We start from the raw sequence: 26,394 nt of genomic DNA on the forward strand, positions 1-26,394 counted from the left end.
TACAATTCTACAATTTTTGGCATGGTCAGCAGCAGCAGCAGCAACAGCCCAGTGGACAAATTTAGCACAGACAAGAAACGAAAACAAAAACACACACATAAAAAACACTCAGCAGCCTAGAATCAGCCTTGCGGTTGTATAAACATGTTGAGTTAAAGGCACTGAAGGTCACTACACTTTTGAAAAGTAAGGTGTAAGGGCAAGAAAGAGCAATCCCTGTGTGAAGAAGTAGAGAAATGATTTCTTCAGGAAAAAAAAAATCACCTGAAAATTCTATAAAATAAAATGTAGAAAATAAAAACCTACCTGTCTCTAATTATAGTCATCGTAGCATTAAGCACATATATTAAATTCAAATGGGATGGGGTAGATAAACAGATGGTACAGAAGATAGATTGTTGAGAATCTTTTTGAAAACTACATATTGTAGTTTAGAAGCTGGATGAAGAAGTCTGTTGCTAAAGATAAATTTCACAAAGAATATGATCCTAAGCTGAAATTCAAGAGATGAAGTTTCAACAGAAGTTAAAGGCAAAACAAAAATTTCTCCTGCAATCATTTTTTTGTAAAATGTTGGAGAATAAAGTCTTCCAGGAAGTCATTACGTAGCACTTAAGACATGTAAGTGTTTCAACTCTCCAAAGCCAGATGGTATTCATTGTGGAATCCCGGGAGGACTCACATGTGAATGGCCATAGCATTGGTCCGGACATAAAATACAGCCTCAGTGCTGCATTCTTACCTAAACATTGGGCTCCACTGGGAATTTTTCTTGAATAAAGTTTTGAGAATTGGGTCCCATCATCTATTAGTGCAGAGGGATTATTTCTGGCAATTACAAAGATGTTTTGTCCTCAGGAGATACGAGAAACTGAAAAACTCTGAGCCTCTTAAATTCTAAAACACTTTCTTCAAAGACTAATTGAACCAATATGCAGTTATAATCTTGATATATTCTGAAGCAAAAAAATGAAATCAATATTCAATTTAAATTCTTTCTGGAGAAGTGCAACAAAATGGGGAGAATATAACTAATCCAACATTACTTTCTAAAAGTGATATATATTTTTCTGTTTTTTCCCCCAATTTTCTATTATAAATATGTATTATTTCTATAATCAGGAAAGATGGTTGAGACAAATAACTATGATATGCCAATATTAAAACATTTCTTAAAATATTTATCTTTAAGACTATAATTAATCGTGGTGGCTTTACTCAAAAAGATTTAGGATAGTCAAGCGTAGTAAGAGTTAAGGCAACCTCTCTGGATTAAGACTCCAAATAAAGACTGTAAGATGGATGGCCCAATACATGGTATGAAATTGAACAGTCTAGCATTATTTTATACTAGAATAGAGAAAAATTATTAGAGCCTTTATTGAGCTATGTAAGCCCTAAACGAATTCTGAGCAACTCTGAATTTTAACCTGTGGTAAGGAGGAAAAAGGACACTATGAAATTAATAACCAAAAAAAAATTAGTAAAACTGTAAACTACTTTTCACTTTGCATAGAGGTAAAATATAGAATATTGTCAAAGATTTCAGTAGAAAAATCATGGAGGTATATATTTTATGATCATTAATTATATTTTTCTCCACAAGTATAAAAAATTATTCTGTCAATCTCTCTTACAGGTAATCTGAAGCTACCCAAAGCAAGGGGATATTAGCTGATTACCTACAAAAGAGACTTCATTTATTTCCCTTGCTGAGCAATATCACACATACCCATTGGTTATTGTATTATGGGGCCAATGGCCAACTTATTTTGGTATTATTCGATATTGGCTAAGAATGAAACAGGACACCTGGTCCAGGACCAGGTATTTGAACATTTATGGGAGATTCTTATTTTTCTTGCAAGCTTTTTCTTTAAAAGAAGCTCCTAGTCCTTGGTTGGGAAGATCAGTATACTTTCCATGGAAATGAAAGCTCTGTGTAAAATAACCTCTATTAAGCTTGAGATAACATCTGTCTCCAGGTCAAAGAGATGATATACAGTGTTGCAGGACACTGGTTCCTTTTTGTTCCCATTGGATTAAGATAAAGTCAGACAGACATTTGGCTTCAAGTGACTGTCTGCACCTATCTTATACCCCAACGTTTACCCATGGCCTAGTGTCAATCAACAGTCTGGAGGGCAGAAGCTCTTTCTATGTAACAATAATACTTCATTTTTAACTGATAGCTGACAGCCTCCTTAAGAGCTATTAGCACATTGAAAACTTGCAACAATTAACCTTGGGGGGGAATATAAACAATTGTGATTAATGTCTTCGTCAAGGTCAAGGACTACTGTTTTATTGTGCTCATACCCTTAGTTAGTACATAAATTTTCTATTAATTTGCTGATCATGTACGAACTTGAGACAGTGTACATATTTAACATTTGTAGTTGTAGTTGATTCTATAAAAAACACTATCCTGTGACAGCTTTAATAGAATTAAAATGCCTAAACAGCCCTGCCAATACAATTCTTCCTTTGCATATCTGACTTCTGAAAAACACACATTCTCTTTGTAGTGTTCAAGCAAGTAGCCTTGAGCTGGAAGCAAGAGTGAAGGTCAAATAAGAAAGGAAATCTCAAATCAGATACATTTCATTTTGCACCAAGAATTTTCCATCACATTTACCTCTATCAAAAATCAGCCTATCTTTGCCGTTTACTTTTTACCTGGAGTAAAAATTAGAGTTTACAAATTGTAAATAGAGGGGGAAAAGATAATTTAGCACACTGCTTTATCGCTGTCAACTCAGTAGGTTTCATAACTGAATCCCGCATATTTTGAGAACGTCATTACTGCTTTGCGGTGTTTATAGAGCAGAGTGGAGCCAAGCCCACCTCCACCAAAGGTCAAAGAGAGAAACCAAATGGTCCAGGGAAGGACAGAATGTGACCTGTTCGTAATTAAACCTGCTACAAAAGATCAGTTGAGTCAGGATAGCAGCCAGAGCAGGAGGGAAGGAGGCTGTACATTTAGAGCACGGTCCCATTGCCTCCACCTACCCTGACGATGCCAAGGTTGACAACTGCTCTTTAGGACCAGGGCATCAATGCTCTTTCCTCACTGCAGTCAGTAAAGCCGGGAGAAGGTGTGTAGTGATGCTAAGATACACATCTGTTGATTCCTCTGTACTTAGGGACCTAAAAAGGCAAGGGGAGTCTACTCCGGGTTTCAACATCTGTCAATATCCCGGTAGAAATTTCCAGCAGCTGAAGTCAATCAGTTTCTGGAAAGTGCTAAGCAACCATACCAAGTGCTCCCAACTAACATTACCTCTGAATGTGCATGACCAGGCATATTTCAACATGCTCTGCCAGGCGGTGTTAGTAATGCAAGCAATATGCAGCTCACTTTACTTGCTGACTGGCTTAAAAAGAGAAAATTAAATACATTTCTCATAAGGATATTTTGTGGAATTTTTCCACATCATTAAATAAAATGTAGCCCTGGTTTAGAGGCATTTCCTGAGAGAAAACATTTCTTAACCTAAACTAACTGAACTATGTGAAACAGTCTGCCTGTATACACCATCATATTTTTTTCCTGATTACATGTAATGGCTCTCCTATCATCCTGCAAGCTTACCCATATCATTGAATTGTTTCATGGCCATCTGAAAAAATTGACTGCAAACTTTTTAAAGTGGTTCTCAGGAAATGGGCGGTTATTCAATTTTCTCCTCAGTGTTACAAAAGACTGGATGGTATCAGAAATGACATTTCTGAAATAATTAAGAAAAATAACGACATGCTTTCTTCAGCTAGGTACGGACTTCCTTCACAACTTCGACATAACAAGCTATCACATTGCCTCCTTATGGCTAGACTAAGGAAGATGAGTTCAAATGTGACAGAAAGTAGCAAACCCTATAAATAAGTACAGAGTCAAATGAAAAGCTTTCTTGTTTGCCATCAGGATGCGTATTTTCACCTTCTTCCCAAGGAAGGGGCTGCACGTCCCTAGTGACGCTTAAGTCCATTCAGAGTGTGGTTTGTCAATGCCAGTAATTACTTTAGATCCCCAGTGAGGGGAGTTGCCACTCCCAACTTCCTAAGTTCATGGTTCCTGCACAGGGACCGAGGTGCGCACAGGATTTACATTTCTGTTTTATTTTCCATTGGAATAGCCACATGAGATGTGCTGATTTTTCAGCAGACTTTCTCGGCCTGTGTCTCAGTCAGAAATTTTCTATTAAAAAGAAAGAAAGGAAAAATGATCCTTACAAGAAGATACCACACATCTTCTGTTTAATCCCAGGAGCCCTCGAGCCAATTTGAAAGTCAACATCAGACAGAGAGGTAATGCTTTTTTGTTTTGTTTCAATCTGAACTCTCACAGTTGTTCAAATTGAATCAAGAAGCAAGAGTTCCAAACTAAGTGGGGAGCTAAAATAAAACCAGGAGATATCCGCTTTACAAGCTTGTGTGGGAGCACCGCTGAGTACACCCTGAAAGAAACAGAAAGGAGGGGTAGGCTTCCACAGAGGCTGCAGCCACCCCACAATCCACAAGGCAACGTGTAGGAAGAGAATGTGCATGCCTCCTGCAAGCATAATCCCTGTTGCTGTAATGCGGCTTGGTGAAATATTTCTGCACTGGGGTTTTGGAAAGAACTCTGTGAGTGAGATGCCCTCAGAAATAAAAACAAAGTCTGGTTCCAAGAATTTGAGTGATTCTCATACCCATCTGGCAGCACTCACACACACACACACACACACACACACACACACACACACACGGTAAATATACCATAGGGACAAGGGTGCTGTGTCTAAAAAGAAAAATAGAACAACTTTCTCTTTGGGATGCTGGATCAAATTCCCAGTCTCCTAACTAGGTTAGGACTTTGTCCCTGCTCTGGGCATTGCCTTGTGGCAGAGGATAACCTCCTGCTCCATTCCTATTCCCTGAAAAAATAAAACCTTCAAGAAGAAAGAATGTCCTATTGTTGGAGCAGAATTATTCCTCCAGCTTCTCAAAGAGGAGGTATTTTTGGCATCTGGGAAGAGATTGTGTCCAGAGGGGCTTCTTAGTTTTACAGCTGGGTCCACTCAAACCAGTCCAACAAGCCAGCATTACAGAGAGGAGCCCAGCCAAACACAGGCACTTCAATCACGCTCAATTCACTTGGGTTTTGGTAAATGAAATAAAACCCCAAAGCTTGGCTTTTTATTTTTCTTAGGGCAAAGTCCATTTAGAATTGATATAATCGCTTGCTATGGTTACATATGCCACATTTATTTTTAAATAGCTCCACATCCCAAGGGCTCCTGATTTCCATCTACACGGCAGGTAGGAAGGCTGCAGGAAAATAATTTTCAACACAGTCTACATTTTACCAGGCTCAGAAAAAGCACATCTGGAGACGCACACCTAGGTTGATAAGGAGCTGGGCTGCTCAGTGAATGTGCCTCACATTTTGTGTCCTGCAAAACGGCCCCCAGCCAAATGCACGGCTGGGGGACGAAATGCATCCCGTCGTCAGTTGGCCAAGCTGAGCATCCTGTCATGGGGTTGCAGTCGCCTAGAGGAGGAGGCCTTTTTCCTGCTCTAAGGAACTACGTCATCCACGTGTAACCCTTGCACACGTGGGGCTGTGTTCACAAAGCCCCCAAGAGGCTCATGTTGGCGCTGACTGAGAACACTCAGGAGAGTCGGGATGTGCTGGAGGAGGTTTCTCTGCTGGGGGAGGGCCCCGGTGCCAGACTCTTCTCAGCCCCCGTCAGAAGCCTAAGCCGCAAGCAAACTTTGGGATTCCACATGAGCTCTCCCAACTCTGTTTGCTCTACTTCCTGCCTAAATGGCACTTCGTGCTTCTCATAAAGCAGTTCATCGTGTGTTGCTTAAGCTACCCCTCTCTTCCTCGTCCGTTCCTTGCAATGAGGGACTGGGTCACACTCATCTTTGAATGCTGAGTCTTGCTAGTTCATGTTTCGTTGAATTGAGAGATTGCAAACTGTGGCCTGCAGAACCACCTGGCTGGTTGTGTATCATTTGGCCCGAACAGAGTTTAACAAATGTTGAATTTGATCAGATGTTTTACATAGATATTTGCATTTGTGAATGGAGAGATTCCACATTAAAATTTGCGTTTCTAGTTTCTTTGGAAAAACTGGGAGCACTGACAACATCGGGCTCCCTTCTCTCATGGCAGCGGTCAGCCAGAGCAGAGGAGCTACTGCCCTTTATTTTTGATCTGGTAGGTTCTCTGAGTCATGAGGTGAGCATGGTGCCCTATTCCTCCCTGTCAATTATCTGCCTTGCTCGTCTGGGCATATGGTTTAATTGAACAGGAGCCCATTGGAATAAATACCCAGTAATCTCCCTTATATTCAATTACTGGACCCAGCGCTGCAGCATGGAGTCTGCCAACGGCTTTTCTTCCTGCTCATCCCCGGTAGATGACTTTCACATGTGCACCACACTCTCCAGGGTGCCGTCAGGGTTATTCTAGCTGTAACAAGATGAGGAGATGGTTGCTCTAGCCTGGAAAGCTCTCTTCCTAGAAAAAGAAACCAAACACTTTGCAAGCTTCAGAAAAACTATTACTGGTAACAAATTTCTTGTGACATCTCACAACCGATCACGACACACCTGTGTGGAGTGAGAGTGCCCTGAGAACAGTTCCTGTAGCTGAAAAAGGAAAAGCATAAATAAGTCTAGAGAATTGTGTTTATAAAGCATGACAGAAAAGAAGCATCAACAAGACCTCCAAGTAAATAATTTTAGGTCAGGGTAAATACTAGGTTTACTAACTTCAATTCAATTTCCCACACATATACTTATGGCCGGGGCCAGCCCACTGCATGGGAGAAATTGGCAGCCACCTTCTTCTTGTGATTGGGCTGGTGAGGAATCTCTACTATTAGACTCATTTCTAGGATTTAGGTAAAGACAGGGTATCGTCTCTAGGAGACTCGTGAAGACAGAGGAGGCTAGCAGACTCCTTCAGACACTCTCCTAGAACTTGAATTAGGATTGGTTTCTTAGATTAGTAGTTTGTTTCAACAGAGTGGCAGGAATCTTGGGTATGTTTCAAAAGAGGTGGGGGAAGCTGGGAGCTCAGCAGCAATAGGGAGGGAGAAGCAGGAGGTCTGAAGCAGGGGGTGATAGAACCAGATGAAGGATTGACAGAGAGCCCCGGGCTGCTGGGAACCGATTTAGGGAAAGAGACCCAGGAGATGAGCTTTTGAGGAAGAAGAATGGAGTCGTGAAGAAATCCACGGGGGTTCATTACTCAGTAAATTCTCTCCAAAGTTGGCTTTCTTAGTGATTTGAAATCCGCCAGTGTTATACCAGTTCATTTAAAGCATGGTTGATGGATCGCATAAGAAGCCAGTCTTCGCCTGTGGAGTAAATGGAAAGTCAGAGGCTAGTCCCTAATATAGACTGGTTTTTGTCTTGATCACCAATCCGTTTTTCAGGATTTTTAATAGGGTGACTGGCATTCTGCCTGAGAGGAATAGATTTTTAGGGTAAAGTTTTGAAAGTGTGATGTTTCTAGGAATTAGATTGTTAACGGGCACAGTAAGCGGATCAGGTAGTTCATTTTTCTTTGTAGGCTGGATTATTTACAAGTTGGCCTGAGCAATTTAGGAACCATCTATCGAGAATTAAGTGTTTATTACTCTGCCAAGGTTTCTTCAAATGCAGAGTGGAGGATTTTTGAAAGAAAAAGAAAGGATTTCAGAGGCTTCTAAAAATGTAGTATAGGCTAACAGTTTCAGTTGTAGCTCTTTAAAATGTTTTTACCACCTCTCAGAGGGATTTAAATTTCAGCTGTCTGAGGCTAGCTAATTACTGAGATAAAGTTAAAAATTGTTCTGTGCTCAGGGAGGACAGGGGGAATAAAAGCAGTGAACCACAAAACCGTGTCAGGAAAGTTTACTTTTCATGGTCATTGAATTAACAAAGGAACAAGCCAGCTCTGGTCCATCTATGCCTGTCTTCACACCCTGGGCCTCCCTGCCACAAAGAGAGAGACACTTGTCAGACCCAAACACCTTTTCCACCAGAGGGGAGCTGGCAAAACAGAATGCCCCTTGATTAGGGAAAAAAAAAAAGTAGGAAATTTCTAAATCTCACTTTCCATCCATTTGCTTAAAATGTGACAAGTGTGTTTCTGGGGTGTCCTTCCACAGACACAAGGATGGGAAGTCAAGGGGCAGAAAACACAATGCCTGCCTCTTCCAAGACCCCACTTTGTCGAAAAGGAGAGTGAGCAGAATGACTTCCAGGTGGCCCCATCTGCAGCCGGAAGGAATGCAATGAGTTTGAAAAAGAGCTCTACTTTTTTTTTTTTTCTAATTGTAAAAAAGAATGAGAAGAAAAAGCTAATAGTTGCAGCTAGAAAATGTGCCTGAGAGAATGGCCTTTATCATCTGCTTTTGAAGTAGGGGCTGAGAGAGAGATGAAGCCAGGAAGAGAACCGAAAGGGCCGATCAGCTCAGTGGGCACCAGGACACAATTGATACCTGAGGGAGAAACTTTGCTGTAAAGTCATTTCAAACTTACTCAGTGATTTAGTAGAAATAATTTACATGGGCTCCTAAATGGTATATCCCTGTTTCATTTCCAAACAAGAACCCAAGAGATGTTTATAAAGATCCCAGCCTTTGTTTAGGGATGTCTAAATACATTCTGGTAATTAGGTTAACTTTGATTCAACGCAGTGCTTTTTCTTGGTAAAATAAATAAATCCGTGAAAAGTTCTGGAACATTCTCCCTTTTGACATCTCCACCCATTAATATCAATGGATATTGTTAAATTTGATGTTAGTTTGTAAAAATCTCAGGTGTGGTTGTCCTGTTGATACACAATATTTAATATTTATTACTAAGAGTTTGAAACGAAAGACTAATTTATTAGCACGATGTCTATTTTTTCCCTCAACAAACGAAACTTAAGAGCATTCTATATAAGACTGTCCACACTTTGGTGATATTCTTATCATAAAATGCATCCTGGTTTCTCACTTTATTGTTAGAAATGCTTAGTCACGTGGCACAGGCAATAAAGAGAGAAGACAGAGTTCACCTTCCATACTAATGAATAAATTATGTTCAACTCCTTTTGCCATTTTTATGTATCCCTCTTCCCTGAAACCCAGAAGGGAAAGAGTGAGATAGAATTGCCACTTGGCTAAAAAGTATTATAGTGAACATATATCAGATATACTGTCTCCCCTTCTCATTCCCATTTCCTGCCATTCCCTCAGTTGTTGTTGTCCGTGAAACAGGCTGGCCCCATATTCAACCTGGAAATACAAAAGCAAGTATGATTTCTTTTATCGTAGGGGGAGAAACAAATAGATATATATAAGTATTTGATATGAACATTGAATTTCACCAATATAGAGCATGGTCTCATTACACTAACAACTGATATCTTTTAAAGAAAGGTTTTAGAATGCTATTTCAATTTGTATATGTATATTTATAAGAGTTTCTAGAACAATATTCTCCCATAAAATAGCCCTGGACCCAAAATAATAATCAAAATATCCTTTAAGGAAGAAAATTTACTTGTATCTTACCACTTAAAGGTAATCACAATTAACACTGAACTATTCCCTTTCAGACTTTTTTATATGCACATTAAATGCCATTTTTCTAAAGGTGGGATCCTGCTGTATACAAAATATTGTACTCTGACTTTTTATTCATCATTAAACTTCTCCCATGTGATCATATGTTATTTAAAAACGAACATTCACTTCTTGTAAACGAAAATTACACCTTTACATGGGGGGAGAAAACATCAATTCACTGCAAAATGCAGCATGATGGGAAGGAACTCTTCTTCCCATTGTAGACGTCAGTTTTGCTCCCCAGGACTAGGTGACCATGTCAATAGTTTCTTGCAGATACCAGCTTTTAGTGACTGGGCCACAATTTCTTAATAAATTATCATCACACTAAAGCAATGAGCAAAACATCTCACAGAATTTTAGTTAACGAAAAAGGGGAAGTTCCCATACAGTACTTTTAAGATGATGCAAAGACAGGTTCATTGATAATGTCAGTAGGATTGCTGTATGTGATTGTGCAGGTGAACAACCAAAAATCTGTAGAGGTGAGTGCACACAGCGCTGGAGAGTGTTGTTAGGGTCAACGGGTTAGAGCAGCCAGTAACACTAGCCCCTAACAAAAGACCATGGCATCCATGAGAAAGGCGAGACATGGTCACTCTTGATTTAGGATACCATACCTCATATTTCTTCCCTGGCATGCTTTGGAAACCATGGTGAACAGGAATGAAGGGCACACGCTTTGGGGGGTAGTTGCTTCTCAGACTACTGCTTTATGGAAATGCAGCCTACTGTTAACTTTTGATTTCTTTATGAGATATTTTTTAAAAAACCTAAATTTTCATATGAATGTGTCCGATTTTTAAAGGTTGGCAATTTGTTAACAAATTTAACAACACTGGACTAATGAAACTTGCCTATAAGCTTCCTTAGAGGATGGCCTTATTTTTCTCTCATAAAAGCCTCCAGGTAGAGGATACTCATTGCTTTAACTCTATCTACAAGCTCTGACCTCCCCTCTACCCATCTCCCTCCCAACAGGAAGCCTGACATAACATCACAGCACAAATGTAAGAGTACTGTGGGGCAAAAGATGAGCAGGACCTCAGGGCAGGGGCAGAATGAGGAGAGTCCAATTTTGCCATGGACAGAAAGTGGCATTTTGACCTCCTGATTCTGCTGTTGTGATAATATAAGGGGACCCCCAGAGCTACAGGGCTACAATAGTACCCACTGCCACAGCGCCTGCCCTGGGCCTCCCTGGTGGAATGTTGGTTCCTTTGATAGCAACATCAGGCCAAAGCATTTTTGGCTGAAAGATCTGAAAATGGTTGCATTATTCTTCCTAAAAAATCCACTTAAGATGGTCTAAAATCCCCCCGCCCCATTCTAAAATATTCTCTCTGAAATCCCCCCTGACTCCCTTGAGTTAGCAGATTTGCCCTTGAGTGTGCCTGGGTGAGTTTACTCTGACACCTAAGAGGCAAAAGAAAGCAAATTCAATTTTACATAAGTAGTGAAAGAAAAATACCATCAGGAAGTTTCAGAGCAGCAATTGCAGATGTTTTCCACAAAGGGAACTGGAGAATGTGCTTTGTAAAAATGACAAAAGGTTGCTAACAAGAGTCAACAAACCAGTCTGGAAGCTGATGGCCCATAAACATGGTGGCCACTTGGCTGGGAATGGTAGCCATAAAGGGCATTAAAACCCGGTAGAGACCTCAGGTCCTATCTTTAACACAAGCAGACATCAGTTTACTCAAAATGGTTTACAACTGATGTCCTTGTTCTTGTCCTTCTTAAAGGGGTCCCTTAGTGTTTGAATATTGAAACGTGGAATCAAACAAACCTATCAATCTATTTTTTCTAGTAATTTGCATTTCAAATGAGTGAGTTCTTTTAAAATATTCATGTTCTTTGACTTGGTAATACCACTAGTCCAAGGAAACAATTCTAAACAATAGCAAAAATATTAAACAAGCTAAATATCCAATAATAGTGGAATGGTTAAGTAAACCACAGTTTATGATCTCAGTGCAATGTTATACAACCATTGCAATGATTATAAAGATTATGCAATAATGTAGAAAAGACTTATGCTAAAATGTAGTCAGAAAGGCAAGATGCAAAATTCTAAATAATCATGTATATGATTATATATCATACAAGCCAGCCAGCCAGCACCCGCCTCGCCCCCCCACCCTGGCAAAAGGCAGAAATATTCCTCTGTAGAGGAAATATAGGATTAGAGAAAAATTTATTGAAAAGCTAAAAGTAGCTATATCTGAATGATAGTACTTTTTCTCCCTCTTTCCTTAATTTTCTACATTTCCTTGAATGAGCATATATTACTTTTGTAATTTAAGAAAAGGTAAATGTTTAAATTGGGGCTAGCCCTAATACTGTAGAAAATGACAGCTAACACCGAAATAAAGCAGCCTCTTCAGCAAAGTGGATTTCAGGTTGTCATGAACAGGATTTTATAAAGCAAAAGCTTCATCCAGTCAACGATGATCCAAAAGCACTAAGGAGGGAAAATAAATCCAACTCTTCCTCGAATAACTCTGTCAACACCATGCACAGAATCGAGTTAAGCATTCCAAGGATGGTCGACAACCCAAAGCAAGAGATTTTCTTATTTTTTATCATAATCTCAACAAAAGCTTGTACATGTGGTACAATCAGTCGGAAAATTAACCTTATTAAACTCCAACTACAGTATGAAAACAGGGATTCTCATGGAAGCAGATTCAGAAGGTTGAATGAATGTAATGTGAAGTGGAATTTCCTTTCACTTTGTACCCCCTTCCCTCATAAATCTCTGCCCTTCAATTTCATAAAGCGATCCTTTGTTCTGACATTCTGGGCAGGAAGTAGGGAGAGAACTGATCAGCTTTCCTAACACCTCTTGTGATTTTTGAATATGCACGTGTTTGAATACATCAAACACATCTGCTTTAAGACCGTCCATGCTAAATCTTCTCCACATGTGTAATTCATAAACCGCACCAGCTCCCTTCCCCTCCTCTCCCCTTTATGTAATGGCAGCTCACACAGACACACGCTAGAGTTTTTCCAGCCTGATTTTTTTAATGAAGGAAAACAAATTTGCAACAAGAATGTGCCAAGAAGTATGCTCCCATGTCCAAATAACCACCAAGAGAGAAATAAATCAAATTCAGCAAAGAGAAGAGAAGAGATGGGAAAGGTGGAGGAGACTGGGGAAAGGAGAGAAATTTGGGCTGGAAATTCCATTGTGTGGTTTTCAAAGGCTTTTCTGAGCTTTCTCTTCTCTGTTACCACCTTACAAATCGCCCATTGAGTAGAAGGGAATACAGATATTTGTTCTGGGGTGCTATGCTATCTAGAGTTCATGGAGAAAATTTTTAAAGAAGATATTTTATCATTCTCCTATAGTTTTTGCTTTATTCCTTCATCGTGGCAAAAACACACAAAGTGAATGCACAAAACAGCCATTACTATTGATGCCACACTGACTTTTTCATCTGGATTTCTTGGTGTCTGTGGCTCAGAAAAATGTACTGATTGATGACAGTTATTCCCAAGGCCCCTCCATAGGGATGTGTATGAATTAAGTTTGCAGGTTTAAGAATTAAGTTTGAAGTAGACCAAGTCCATATTATCTATCCCCAGTCATTATCATCTTTCCTTCGGTTTGTCCAAATTAAATACTACATACTCTCTCTCCCTGACTTCTTTCCCAATTTCTTTGGTTGTATTTGAAAAGTCTTTAAACTTACCATGGCTTCTCCTTGAAGGAACAGAATCACTGGCCTTGAACATCTATAACCAAGGCTTTAAATTTGGTTCTGAAAGTAATCTGGGAGGAATTATTTTCTGTCCTTGGCCTTCAGTTTACTTGTTTGAGTCTGTTCCAAAAATAAGGATAACTGTACACAGCTTATTAGAATAGAACTCCTAAGAAGTTCAGTTGCACATCATTTATGGAAAACCACATTCAGTCCATCCTCCCATCAGCAACACTCAACACGGGCGAGGATGAACATCCTACCAGTAATGCTGCCTCCCGGCCCCTGGTGCTTTCCTTTCCTGACCGGTATTCAATTCACAAAGAGACATGATCATTAAGGTTTCAAATTTCCTTTAAAAATCAGGGAAAAAAAGTATGACAGACATCATTAAAATGTCTTATAAAAGCCTGCCCATTCCTAAAAGCTGGCTCGTACTTCCCAGCTTCTCTCTTCATCCATTTCCAATGGGACTTGAAACTCTAGTTACCCAAGTCACAGTGGAAGTTTCTCATCATTTCCCACAGATTCCTCTTACCACAGTGTGTGTTTCAGATAGCAATAGCTTGCAAATTTGAATAAACAATTCCACACAAGTTCCAAGTGCTCACTAGACTTGGGGTTATCAGGAGGCGTGGAATGACCTCTAAAAGGTTAGTAGACTGGCACACTAGTGTTAAAATTAACCCCGTGTAAGTGTTCCTCGATGAGTTATTTCTCATTTAAAAAACAAACAAAAATAAGGTTCCATAGCTACTGTGCACTGTGTTAAGAACATTATGCATTGCTTATTCAAATCTTGAAAGATTCCCTGGCCTCTATGAACCCTTCATTTTTCCTTTCAGGCCTCTCCCCCTGGTGGGATCTTGCTATGTGTGACCCTACCAGCCACCCCAAATCTTTCCTGGTCTCAGCTCTTTAGTGATTCTACTGACATCCACCTCAAAAACTCTGACACTTCCTTTTATAATGACATTGGACAGACCATCTCTCCGTGATTGTCCTAATGAAAATGGAATTCAGCTAGAACACACACACACACACACACACACACACACACACACACACAAATTCTTCTCTTGCTTCCAAACCCAAATGCTTTTACTTTCCTTTGATTTTCAGCATGCCTCTTTGGGAGTAAAGAGCCACATTGTTTTAGGCAAGTTTCAGTGAATGGATCATTTCCCTGCCTTATTTGTGCATTATGAACACACTCATGATAACAATTAATGAGAGGAAGGGTTTTTATGATAGCGTCTAGCATCCGGTTTTCAGCTCTTAAATTCTCCCTATATACTCACGGATCCTATTACCTCTGGGAGAGCTCTTATTAATCTCAGTGTCAGAGCTGTTTCAACAAATCTACTGTAATAATGAAAAGTCATCTTATCACACTTTGCTCTCAGTAAATTTACCATTCTTTGATAAGGTTGCAAACAACTGGGAAGTAATTGATCTGTAATTAGTGTGGCAACTGCTGAAGAGAGTCTGTGCTGGGGTTTCATCATTTATCTGCCCAGCGCAGCGCATCCTCGCGAACACTAAATTATTTAGCACTCCTTTCAAATACAAATGGTCTCAATGGGTTCTCCATTATTTTAAGAACTTTCTGAAGAGGAGGCTAACATTTAAATTTGTGATTATCTGTCACCAGTGCAGTGCTTAAAGGGGAGGGCCGGGAAGGGGATCATTTTTCACCCATGACTCTCCCGCGGAAGCCGCCTGTTCCGTGAATGGAGAAGGACAGGGGCTCTTTGATCTGACCAAACTTGCACGATTTATCTTTCAAATGCACTAAAGCTTTTGATAAATGTCAATTTGACAATTAAATTCTTCAAGGGCCACAATATATCACCATCACAGTGTCTATTTTTGAGGGGCGGTCAGCCGTAACATCTTTCAGCGCACTGCGGCTAGCAGAAGTCAGAGGGGAAACGACAGCTCTGAGGCCGGGCTCTTTCTACACATGGTATTTTTATCTCTGGCTAAGTAAAAGAGCTGTGATCTTTTTTTCTGCAAGACAGGACGCAACTCCAGAGGCAGAGTTTAAGGTCTCTCTTGCAACCCAAAGGGATTGTGTTCAAGATCTGTTCTCTATCATTTCTCGGATAGTTCAGGGTTGAAATGAATGAACCCTCTCCTGTCAGGTGCTCTTTCTGACAGTCTGTTGCTATATTCATATCTCTATTTTCCTCCTCACCCAGGTATTTTCCTTTGTGTTTTGCAAGAGACAAGCTAAGGTAGGGCTGGGAGGAGTGGAAGTTGTGACTTTGGTTTGATGTAAGACCAGGTTTATCCTTGGATTACAGAGGTCACGGCTGAAGTCAGAGACTGTGGAGTGTAGCTGCAGGTCAGAGGGACTGAGAAACTAAATAGGAGGCATGAAGGTTTGAGGGCAGATTTCACCTCAAGGCCATTCCACTAGTTTAGGGTACAGGAACTAGAAAGACATTTCATGCCGAAGCTTGGATCCTTCTCGCCTCTTTGAGAACTAAAATAGCTATCAGATCATGAAGAAGGATTGGTCTCTGCCTTCTCGGGGTTTACATTCAAAAGCACTTCTCCTCTTTGGTCTTTTTGCTCCATGAAAATTCAACCCTCTCTGGAAGAAGCACAATTGTAATGTGACATTTTGAAATGTTTCACATGAAAGATTATTTCGAACTCCATGGTTACGAAGGAGTTTCTGAAGAGCTGACAAAGGAGGATGCTTTGGACACAGCAACAATGCCTCTGTGATCACCTTTCAGGCTCTTCCATCATCATAGATCGTGTTGCCATGGCCCAATGCAGCCCCACCACCTAGACATTCGGCATAGATGTGATGCTATCTTTTGACAAAACCGACATTTCAGTATGATTGTGAAGAAAACTAAAGCTCCCAGATCAGATGGCTGACCTGCTGAAAATACAGACATAAGATGCTGCTCTGATGTCTGCGTGGTATCTTTTCTCAAGGACTGAGGAGAATCACTATAATCCTTACTATCTCTAAGAAAAAGTGAAAAAAGAGCCAACTGACTGAGTGTCTGGAGGGCATCTAACTGTTTCCAACACAGATTAATTTTTTGGATGGGCTATCATGCAGTATTGTCAATCAAACCCTCCTAGAATTGTAATGTGACATTAGTCCTCAATACAGCTGGAGTCATGAGCGCTGAAAGTGAGCTACAAAAAAAAAAAAAAAAGAAAGAAAGAAACCCCCCCCAAAACGGAGGTCACTTGCCTGACCTTCAAAATGTTTGCAGTCTCTGACTTTTGCAAAGGACTGAGACTAACAATTATTTTATAGTTAGGGGTATGAGAGGATTTTGTCATGTGCCTAAAGTTATTTCGTAATGGCAAAACTGGGTGCAGTGACAGGGGGACAGAGTCATTTTGGTGAATGCCATTTCAAAGAACTGTTCTAAGTAGCGGCAACAACTTCAGATAAAATTTACCCAGTGATCATTTAGCTCTTCTGTGACAGCCATATGATATTGAGGTCTTTGCTCTCCCATGCCTCTTAATTTAAGGTACAAACCTACCCTGTTTTTCTGCAACTCCATCTCATTGGATATCCTTAAAAAAACAATGGTTAGGTAAATCTCTATTTACTGATGGATAAACAATCGCCTATTTTAAGTACTGATATTCAGACATTCCCATGTATCACAGTATATTTTTCTAAGAGATTGGCAAAGTCCTCTGCAATGATATTGCAGGTGTAATGAACTTCTAAAATATCCTTCTCTGTGTAAATTGGCTTCTGAAATATCATGAAATGAATCATGCACATTAAACATATGGAAATAAGATTGAAAAATTAATCCATAATTGAGAATTTCACCATTTATTCCAAAATTGCACTTCATAAGTATCTCCTGGTATCTTACAGTCTCAAGGTTTCCAGAACTCCCTAGAGCTTTGTTCTTTGCACTGTCTTTCGATGCTTCACCTCAAGCATGTAGGACGGGCCCATCCCTACCATTGGTGGGTGGGGTCTGAGGCAGGAGCACAAATGTAGGCCAATATATTATATATCTAAATATGTAAAGTTACACATTATGTCTAAAAAGTTACACTAAAACTAGCACTTTTAATAAAATATGTCTATTCTTCTATCCTGATAAATATATGTTCATAATAACAAATTGAGTTATATGTAAAAAAGCATAGTTTTTATAGGACTAAAAGTCCACCTAGTATTTTAAAAATGACAGAATTCAGTTCCTTTTGCACATGTCTGGATGTTTTGTTGATTTGCTGCTGATGTTTGGATAAATAATAAAATAAGACATACATAATTCATAAATTATTATATATTTATCCCCTAAAATTTTGTTCTTGCCTTCCTTTCAGCAACATTATGTTGTTTTATTTATTTCTTGAAAATTTCATTTAGATGAAATCCATATAACATAAAATTAACTATTTTAAAGTGAACAATTCAGTGGCACTTACTACATTCGTATTGTGAAACTACCACTCCCATCTAGTTGCAATGCATTTTTATGACCCCCCCAAACCCCACGACCACTAAGAACTTACTCCTCATTTCCCACTCCCCCAGCTTCTAGCAACCATGAACAAAAATATATTGTAATGAAGATTTTCACATAAGTTTTGTTCTATTGCCAAAAGTGATCTAAAGTGTTAAATGTAAAAGGTAATAGTAATCAAATAGGAAATTTGAATACATTTTCATCAAAACTTTAAATCAAACATTTAGTTTTCATAGATTTCTCAAAGAAGTTAATGTTCTTCTACAATGTTAAAATTATATATTAAAATTAAAAGGCAAAATAGAAATAATAATTACAAATATAAGAATTTTAAGTAAACTTTAAAAAATAATGTTCACTTAAAATTTTTTTTGAAGTTTTATTATTTCTACAAAAATTAAAGAGTATATAATCCTAACATTCAAATTTAATAGTAACATTAATTATTTAACATACCAAAATGTTCCTCAGCTACCAATGAAACTGTTGCAAATACCAAGCTAAGTTGTGGGTACCTCCAGAACAGTAACAAGGACCTAATTAGAAGAAACAAAGTAATTACTTCTAGCCAGTGATGTGCTGCTAAACCAGCAGAGGAAGGGAGGGAAAGTGCCCTGATTAGTAGTGTTTACCAATTTCCGTGGTGTAAATGCTCGCACAATGGCTAATTTCAGGCTATCAGTGATTTAAGGTCTAGCTTGCAAAATTCCTGCCTTTTTAACAATTGGCTCTTGGGAGCAGGTATGAGCCAGCCCCACCACCTCTGCAGTTCAGCACCTTGCAAAATGATACATTATTATGTAGGAATGTGTAACATTCGTGTTATCTGAGAAGAAGAACTTGTCTTTTTTTACAACAAGGCATCCTCAACTCAACCGTCTCGCACTCAGAAGCAGTGTCCATCTATTTCTTTATAATAACAAGTCTCTTTTTTGACCATTTTGGCTCAATTTTCTCCAGTACACAGGATGCCCATTCAACTGATAGACTTATGCATGCTTTTATCACAGTGAAAACATTGAATTAGATCATCAAATATTTATTTTTCCATTATTGAGTTTATAATTTTTGAATTCTAATTATTTGGCTGGTAGATCTCCCTTGTCTATCTCCCTGTATCTATCTGTACCTACAATTTTTCTTTCCATATATTTTTTAACTCCTCCAAAATTTCTAGTTTTTTTCACCCACATAACTAATTTATATTCTCTTATTGTCTTTTCTTCCTTGGAATCCTCCCAATTTTATTTTTATTTTTATGACAGTTTTGTTTTTTCTTCTAATTCCTCTTTTAATTCTGCCATGTAGTTTCATCTCTCTGTTGGCTCATGTCTTTCTGTAGTTTTTACATTTCTGTATTGTGATCTCCCTGGGAGGCAATTTTTTTCTTTAATTAAAAAAGAACAGAAAAATATCTTAAAACCATATTCATATTCTCTATGGAAAATTATTCTGTGAATGTTCTTCATCTGTGGTGTAGCGGTTTGCCATTGCTATCTTAACAAAATACCACAGACTAGGTGGCTTAAACAATAGAAATTTATCTTTCACCATTCTAGAGCCTGGAAGTCCAAGATCAAGTTGTTGACAGGTTTGATTTCTCCTGAAGCTTCCATCCCTTCCTTGTACATGGCCTTTCCTCTGGTGTCTCTTCCTCTTCTTACAAGGACACCAGTCCTATCGGATTAGGGACCCCACCTTTATTATCTGTTAACCTTAATTACTTCTTTAAGACTTTATCTACAAACACTGTCACATTACGGGTTAGGGCTTCAACATATGAACTCAGGAGAACACAATTCAGTCCATAATAGTTGTTGCTGCTATTTTCTGTCTTTTTTAAAAAATAAAATCTTTATATTGATGCTGGGCCTACTCCTTGTTTCTTAATACTAAAGGAGTTGGATTTTTCTGGATCAACTATTCACTTGTATAGCTTCCTCTTTTTCTCTGAATCGAAACTGGCTCAGCAGAAGGCTACACACAGCTCCCATCCATCATTCCAAGCAAAGAATTTATAACTTGTCTTTTTCTGGATAAGTCTCACTTTCAGAAAGTGGATTTAAAACTGAGGTGTAATTTACACACAGTGAAATGCACAAATCTTAAGTATTCAAGTTGATGAGTTGACAACTGCTTATACCTTATACCATATAACCTCCACCTCTATCAAGTTATGGGACATTTCCATCATACCAGAAAGTTTCTCTGAGTTTCTCTCCTGTCAATCATGACCTTCTCCCACCCCACTTTCTCGTACATCAACCACTATTCTGATTTTTATCAGCATAGTTTTGCCAGTCTTATGATTTTGTACAAATGGAATCATACACTAGGTACTCTTTTTGTATCTGGCTTCTCTTGCTCAGCATAAATTGTTTAAGATTCATTCATGCTCCTGGGTAAAACAGTAGTGTATTCTTTTCTATCGAGAATTAGGGTTGTATTATAAGAATATACTCCACAACAAGCTGCTTATGCATTCTCTTGTTAATGGACATTTGGGTTGTACCTAGTTTTGACTATTATGACTAAAGCTGGTATGAAAACTCTTGTACACATATTTTTATAGAAAAATGTATTCATTAATTTGGAGTAGAATGCTGGGTCATATGTATTTTTAACTATATATTGTACAATTTTATATCTGCACGGGAAATGTATGGGAATTCTGGCTGGTCCACACTCTCAACAATACTTCATGGTGTCAAGTCATTTTCATTTAATCCATTTTAGTGGATTGTCGTGGTATCTGTGGTGTTAATTTGCATTTCCCTGATGACTGCGGATTTGAGCAATATTTGGTGTACCAATTGTTCAATCACATATATTCCTTTGCAGAGGGTCCTTTGCCCTTTGTAGTAAAAAAAGTCACCAAAGAGAAATCCTGGCCTTTGTGCTTGTTTTCTGGGAAGTAATCTATTATCCCTGACAGGAGTGTCTTATTTTGGACAGGGGCACTGGCCATCAAAGGTCAACCTTACGAACAGAGAGTGGGCACTTTGGGTCATGTAGAGTCAGTTCACCTATAGGCTGAGATCAACCATGTGGGCAATCAATCAATCAATCAATCATGCCTATCCAATGAAGCCCCAATAAAAACCATGGCTCCCAAACTTTAGAGGATCTTTCCAAATTGGCAGTACTCTATGTATATTGTCAAATATCAATGCTGGGAGGGTATTGTATCTTGGGGACAACAGAAGTCTCACATTTGGAAATGACCCAGATTCTGCCCTAGCAGTCTCTTTCTTTGGCTGATTTTCTGTATTTATTTATTTATTTTTTTCTGTAATGAATTGTAACCAAGAGTATAATAGCTTTCAGTAAGTTCTGTGAGTACTTCCAGAGAATTACTGAACATGAAGATGGTTTTGGAAACCATCTCCCACCAAACTTAAAATTGGTATCAGAAGTGAGAGTGATTGTGGAATACTGTGCCCTCAGACCTTGCAGTTTAGCTAACTTTGAGTATGTCCATTTTTTATTGGATTATTTGGCATTTTGTTATTGAATTATAGATGTTCTTTACATATTCTGAATACAAGCACTTTGCCAGATATAACTAAGGCAAACATTTTCTGCCTGTGTGTGGTTTGTCTATTTATTTAACAGTATAATTTGATGAGCAGAAGTTTTGACTCAGAAGAAGTCTAATTATTATATTTTCTCTAATTGTTTTCTGTGTCCTGTCTATGAAATCCTTCCTATTCCTAGTGTCATAAAGATATTTGCTATGCTTTCTCTAGAAGCTTTATGCCACTCATACGTATCCTTGAATTTGTTGATTATATCTGTCTCCTATCTTCTCACTGAAAATGATGTTCACTGAAATTTTGTTTCGTTTACTTTTCCTTTCATATGGATGAAAGGGAGACAATGCTGACCTATGCTCTGTTCATACCTGGAGTCTACCACAATGTAATCTTAATTTAGAAAACCAATCCCAACATTGCATTACTTTTGTATACTTGGGATCTGTTCTGTTACTAAACAGAATATGTTACATGAATTTTTAGCTCTTTACATGAATTTTTAGCTCTTTTGAAAATAAACTTTACTCCAGGAGATTATAGTCTCAGCCTCAGATAGGATGGGAGTATGATATTGAAAGAAACACTTCACTCCTTCTGAGAAGGAGGAGACTAATGATGTGCACTTTTGGCAAGGGAAATGGGGAGACAGAGACCCAATGTCCTATGCCTATGCTCAGATATCACCAGACGGCATTAGGGTAAAGGAGGAGCAGTGGAAGATAAAGGACAAAAGAGTCCATGATCAATTTTTCAATGTAGATACTTCCTTTTTTTAAAAAAAAATATTTAGAAAAATCTGTAATTCCTATCTCTATAATAAATTCAAAACTCCCTCCTACAGCCCTGGTGACTTTTAGAAATGGCAATGTGGTTCCATCAGAGGAAGGTGAATGGAATCCACTCTACACAGAAAAGAAATACTTGGAAAAAACAATCTAGAATAAGATTGGTAAACTGAAGTCATAAATATATATATGCTGCAGTCTAGCTCAACTTACCACTAATAAAATGTAAATGGGCTCAGAATTTCAGTCTTGAAAGAGCTTAGGCAATGAGTTAGTAAGCTTAATGGAATGTCTACTAAAGCAGATTTAACTATTACTGAGCATTCCAGACTTAGTTGAGATCACGTCAGAGCTTACTGCTGTGACACTGTAATCTAACAGCATTGCTGGGAAACATCTTTTAGATATACCGGCATCTATATGCATGTATATAAATATGAATGAAGATTATGTGTAAAACATGTACATGGTTTCCCAATTCATCTTTTCTAATCACCTAGGTCAAGGACACTATCTACGGGGGTTAAGACTTAGTAATTCTCTAATTTTATTAATTTTTCCTTTTGAACTTTTTATGGTAAAGGTGGCTAGTTTCAAAACTAGAAATGTTATATGAGCTTTGGTTCCATTTGCACGTCTTATGGTATTTAATTCAGACTCTTTATTACACCCCCCCCTTCTTCCTAATAGGACAGTCTGAAAAGGTGTTTAAATAGAATATAGCCTGGAGTTGGCCCTTTTGTGACGGCAATGTAGGTGTTTTGTATGATCTCCCCGTGTTTAGAATTGCAGACTTAATTTTTGTCATTGGCTATAAAATAGTCACTTTCTTTCACAGACAGCTGTTGAAATCACTATACCCAACAAAAGAATCTTCAGTTGGCTCCTGCTAATGTAAGTTCATGAAAAATACGAAGCATAACTCCTTGGAAAATAGAAAATGTTCTTTTTCTCTGTCTCCACAAAATGCCAAGAGTATCAATGAACTGACAAATGCACAAAGTACCAATTCCATTTGAGGATTTCACTATTTCAGAAATGCAGGTGCAGATTAATATGTCTTTAGATTTATATTTCAAGATGAAATTTTAACACTGCAATACCCTTGATATATAATAAAATATAAATAATATTCAGCTGTTATGTTCCATGCTGAAATTATCCTATCGATGCTCATCATTTATCATTTGCTTCTAACTATAGAAATCTATAACTCTTAAACCGACAAGTTCTAACTCTTTCATTTACTTCGAGACTGCAATTGTGGAAGGATTCATAAATTCGTTTCTTGCCTCAGTTCAGGGGCCATCTATAATCTCTATTTGACATATTTTTAATCCCCTCCCTAATTTCAACAAAAAGTTTCTTTAGAAATAATACAAACAAAATAAATGCATTATATTCACATCCATTGATTGTCTTCCAGAAGGTTTACCTATTAAAGCTACCACATCATTTGAACTTTAATAGAACATTCTGGTAACAGTGCTTCCCTTCTAATTTCATTTTGCAATGGAAAGGCCTTGCAACAGTTTTTTCCAAAGTGTTTTCCTTGGAGTATTAGAGTCTTGGAGGATACAATAGGTCTTCAGCAAAGTAAGGGGAAGTACGATTTAATAAGCAAGTGTATTTGGGAAATTCTGGGTTAAAAGAAGGTAAGGAGTTTCCATTGTTTACTACAGAATTCTCAAGGTTTTGGATATGCTAATGTTATTGTGACTTCCTAAAAAGGCCATGACCTTTAAAAGTTTTCCCAAATATTGGAAACTAAAATCTTTCAAAAAAATCTTCTAAAAAAATGGAAACAAATCTTATCAGGTTAATCTCCAGTTCCCTTTCCGTTGAGATCTAGAATCAGTCTTAAACATGTGAATAGTGGAATAACTAAATAAATTACAGAATACATAGTCGAATATTGTACAACCATCGGAAATAATTCTTAAAAGACCTTTTAATGGTATGAGGACATATTAATGAATAATAACATTGAGTAAAGATAATACATTGCTATAGAGAATTTGGCAATATTACTGCAAGTTACTGAAAATTAGAAAATTACTGAAAGGAAAGCACATAAAAAATGGCTCATGATTTTATGACTGATTTTTTTCTTCCTTTCATTTTCCTATAAATTTCATTTTTTAAAAAATTAACATGCATGAATTTTATAATATGAAGAAAGTGACAACTGTCTCCTTCATTTTGTTTTCTTTACCAACATCAGCTAATCATTATTTTTCATCTAAACTATTTTAATTGGCTCTACTTTCCCTTTACCTCCAATCAATCCTTTATATCAGGAGTTAACAAACTATAGCCAATAGGCCCCATTGGGATGCTGCCCGTTGTTTTTTTGTTTTGTTTTTTTAAAGATTTTTATTTATTTATTTTAGGAGAGAGTGAGTGAGCAAGGGAGTGTGGCAGGGAAGGAACAGAGGGAGACAGAATCTCTAGCAGACTCCCTGCTGAACAAGGAGCTCACCACAGGGCTTGATCCCATGACCTTGAGATCATGACCTGAACCAAAAATCAAGAGTAGGATGCTTAATCAACTTAGCCACCCAGGCACCCCAAGGGATGCTGCCTGTTTTTGTAAATAAAGTTTTATTTACAAAATAAATGGTCATGCCCACTTGTTTATATATTGTCTATGGTTGTTTTAGCTCTGTGATAACAGAGTTGAATACTTGTGACAAAGACTGTATAACCTCAAAGTCTAAAATATTTACTATGTCATAGGGCTGGGACTAGGAGACAAATGAGGCCATCAGAGAGCACTCACTCTCAGGAGAGAAGCACTCGCTCTCAGGACAATTATGTGCTCAGAAATGTGTAGCACTGAACCATCTGGTACATGCTTGCATCAGTTTGGATGTGAGGAACAGGTGCAATGAAAGAATTAGATATGCAAGAGATTTATTGGGGGAAATGCCTGTCCAAAGTAAAGGAAAGAAAGAGGAGGCAGAAGTGTGTGGGGAGGTCCTCAGACCAATATGCAGGTCTGACCCTTTTGACAGGAGAGGGACAAAAGCTCAATTAGGAGCAGCCTCAGAATACAGTGTTGGTCTATGAAAGCCTCAGCCTGGCCAATGGGGAGCCAAAGAGCAAGACTGACAATAGACGAGTCCCTCAGTGAGCAGGAATGACCGGAATCTAATACTCCCGCCTTAGCACAGAACCATGGTGGGTCCACAGGTGCCAAAGCTGGAAGCCATCAACTGAATATATGTCCACAGAAAGTTCTTTTGAAGAAACATCTGAGTGGTAAACCTCCATGGCCACCACAGTGTTTATTAATATTTGCTTATGTGATTGGAGGTGGTGATGAACATTGTGATTTATTCATACAAATCATTACATGTTCTCCCTCCATCCCCTCCTTCCACCCTCCCCACACTTTGGCTTGGTAGAGATTGACTCCATTTTGGACTAAGGCAATCAGGGGTATGTCATCCCCAGTGCCATAGTGATTGGTGCATGGATGGTTCAATCAGAATGAGGTTTAGGACTTTTAATCATTGGGTATAGTTAGTGGTAGGTTCTCCCTTCTTGGAGGTAAACAAGGAAGCACACAACCCTGGTTGCTGCTGGTGGGCTGTACTAGTCAAGAATGCTTTCGGTGAAAAGCAACCAAAATACCTGATTAACGTAGTTTGTTATTGTTTAAAAAACAAGTACATCAGAGATAAGAGTTTGCTGGCTTAAGTTAAATGGTTTTTAGGCAACATCTCCATGATTCAGTTGGGCCTTATTATTGCAGCAGATCCATCCTCATGCATTTGTACTCCGCAGCAGGGGCCGAGGGGACACAAAGCAAAAGCATCATTTCCTCCCATCAGGATGAAAAAGGGTCATTCTCAAACACCCCTAAAACAAGGTGTGGCTTACATGCCTACCTGTAAACCAGACCCAGAACCATGATCCCTGAGATAAGGGGATCTCTATTACACACTAAATGAAAGTAGATTTCCATCTAGTGTAGAGGTATGGAGGGGTGGGAAATGATTTCTGGAAGGGTGACAGATAGAATCCCCCACTTAGTTACCTCGCAAGGAAGATGAAGATGAAGCTAACACAAAGAGAAAGAGCTGGGAAGACAAAGAGAAATGGAGCCAGAGCCTGCATCAAACCACACTTAGGGTTCATTCTACCTCAGGGATTTTCTGTGATGCGGAACAGTGAGGGTCAAGTAAGTCTGAATTGATTTTCTCTTTCCTGCAACTGAAAAATCCTAGATGACTGAAGGGAAGAAAATTTTCTTTGTCTTTAGAATTTTCACG

This window comes from Ursus arctos, unplaced genomic scaffold (genome assembly GCF_023065955.2).
Source record: "Ursus arctos isolate Adak ecotype North America unplaced genomic scaffold, UrsArc2.0 scaffold_5, whole genome shotgun sequence".
NCBI classification, from domain to species: Eukaryota; Metazoa; Chordata; class Mammalia; order Carnivora; family Ursidae; genus Ursus; species Ursus arctos.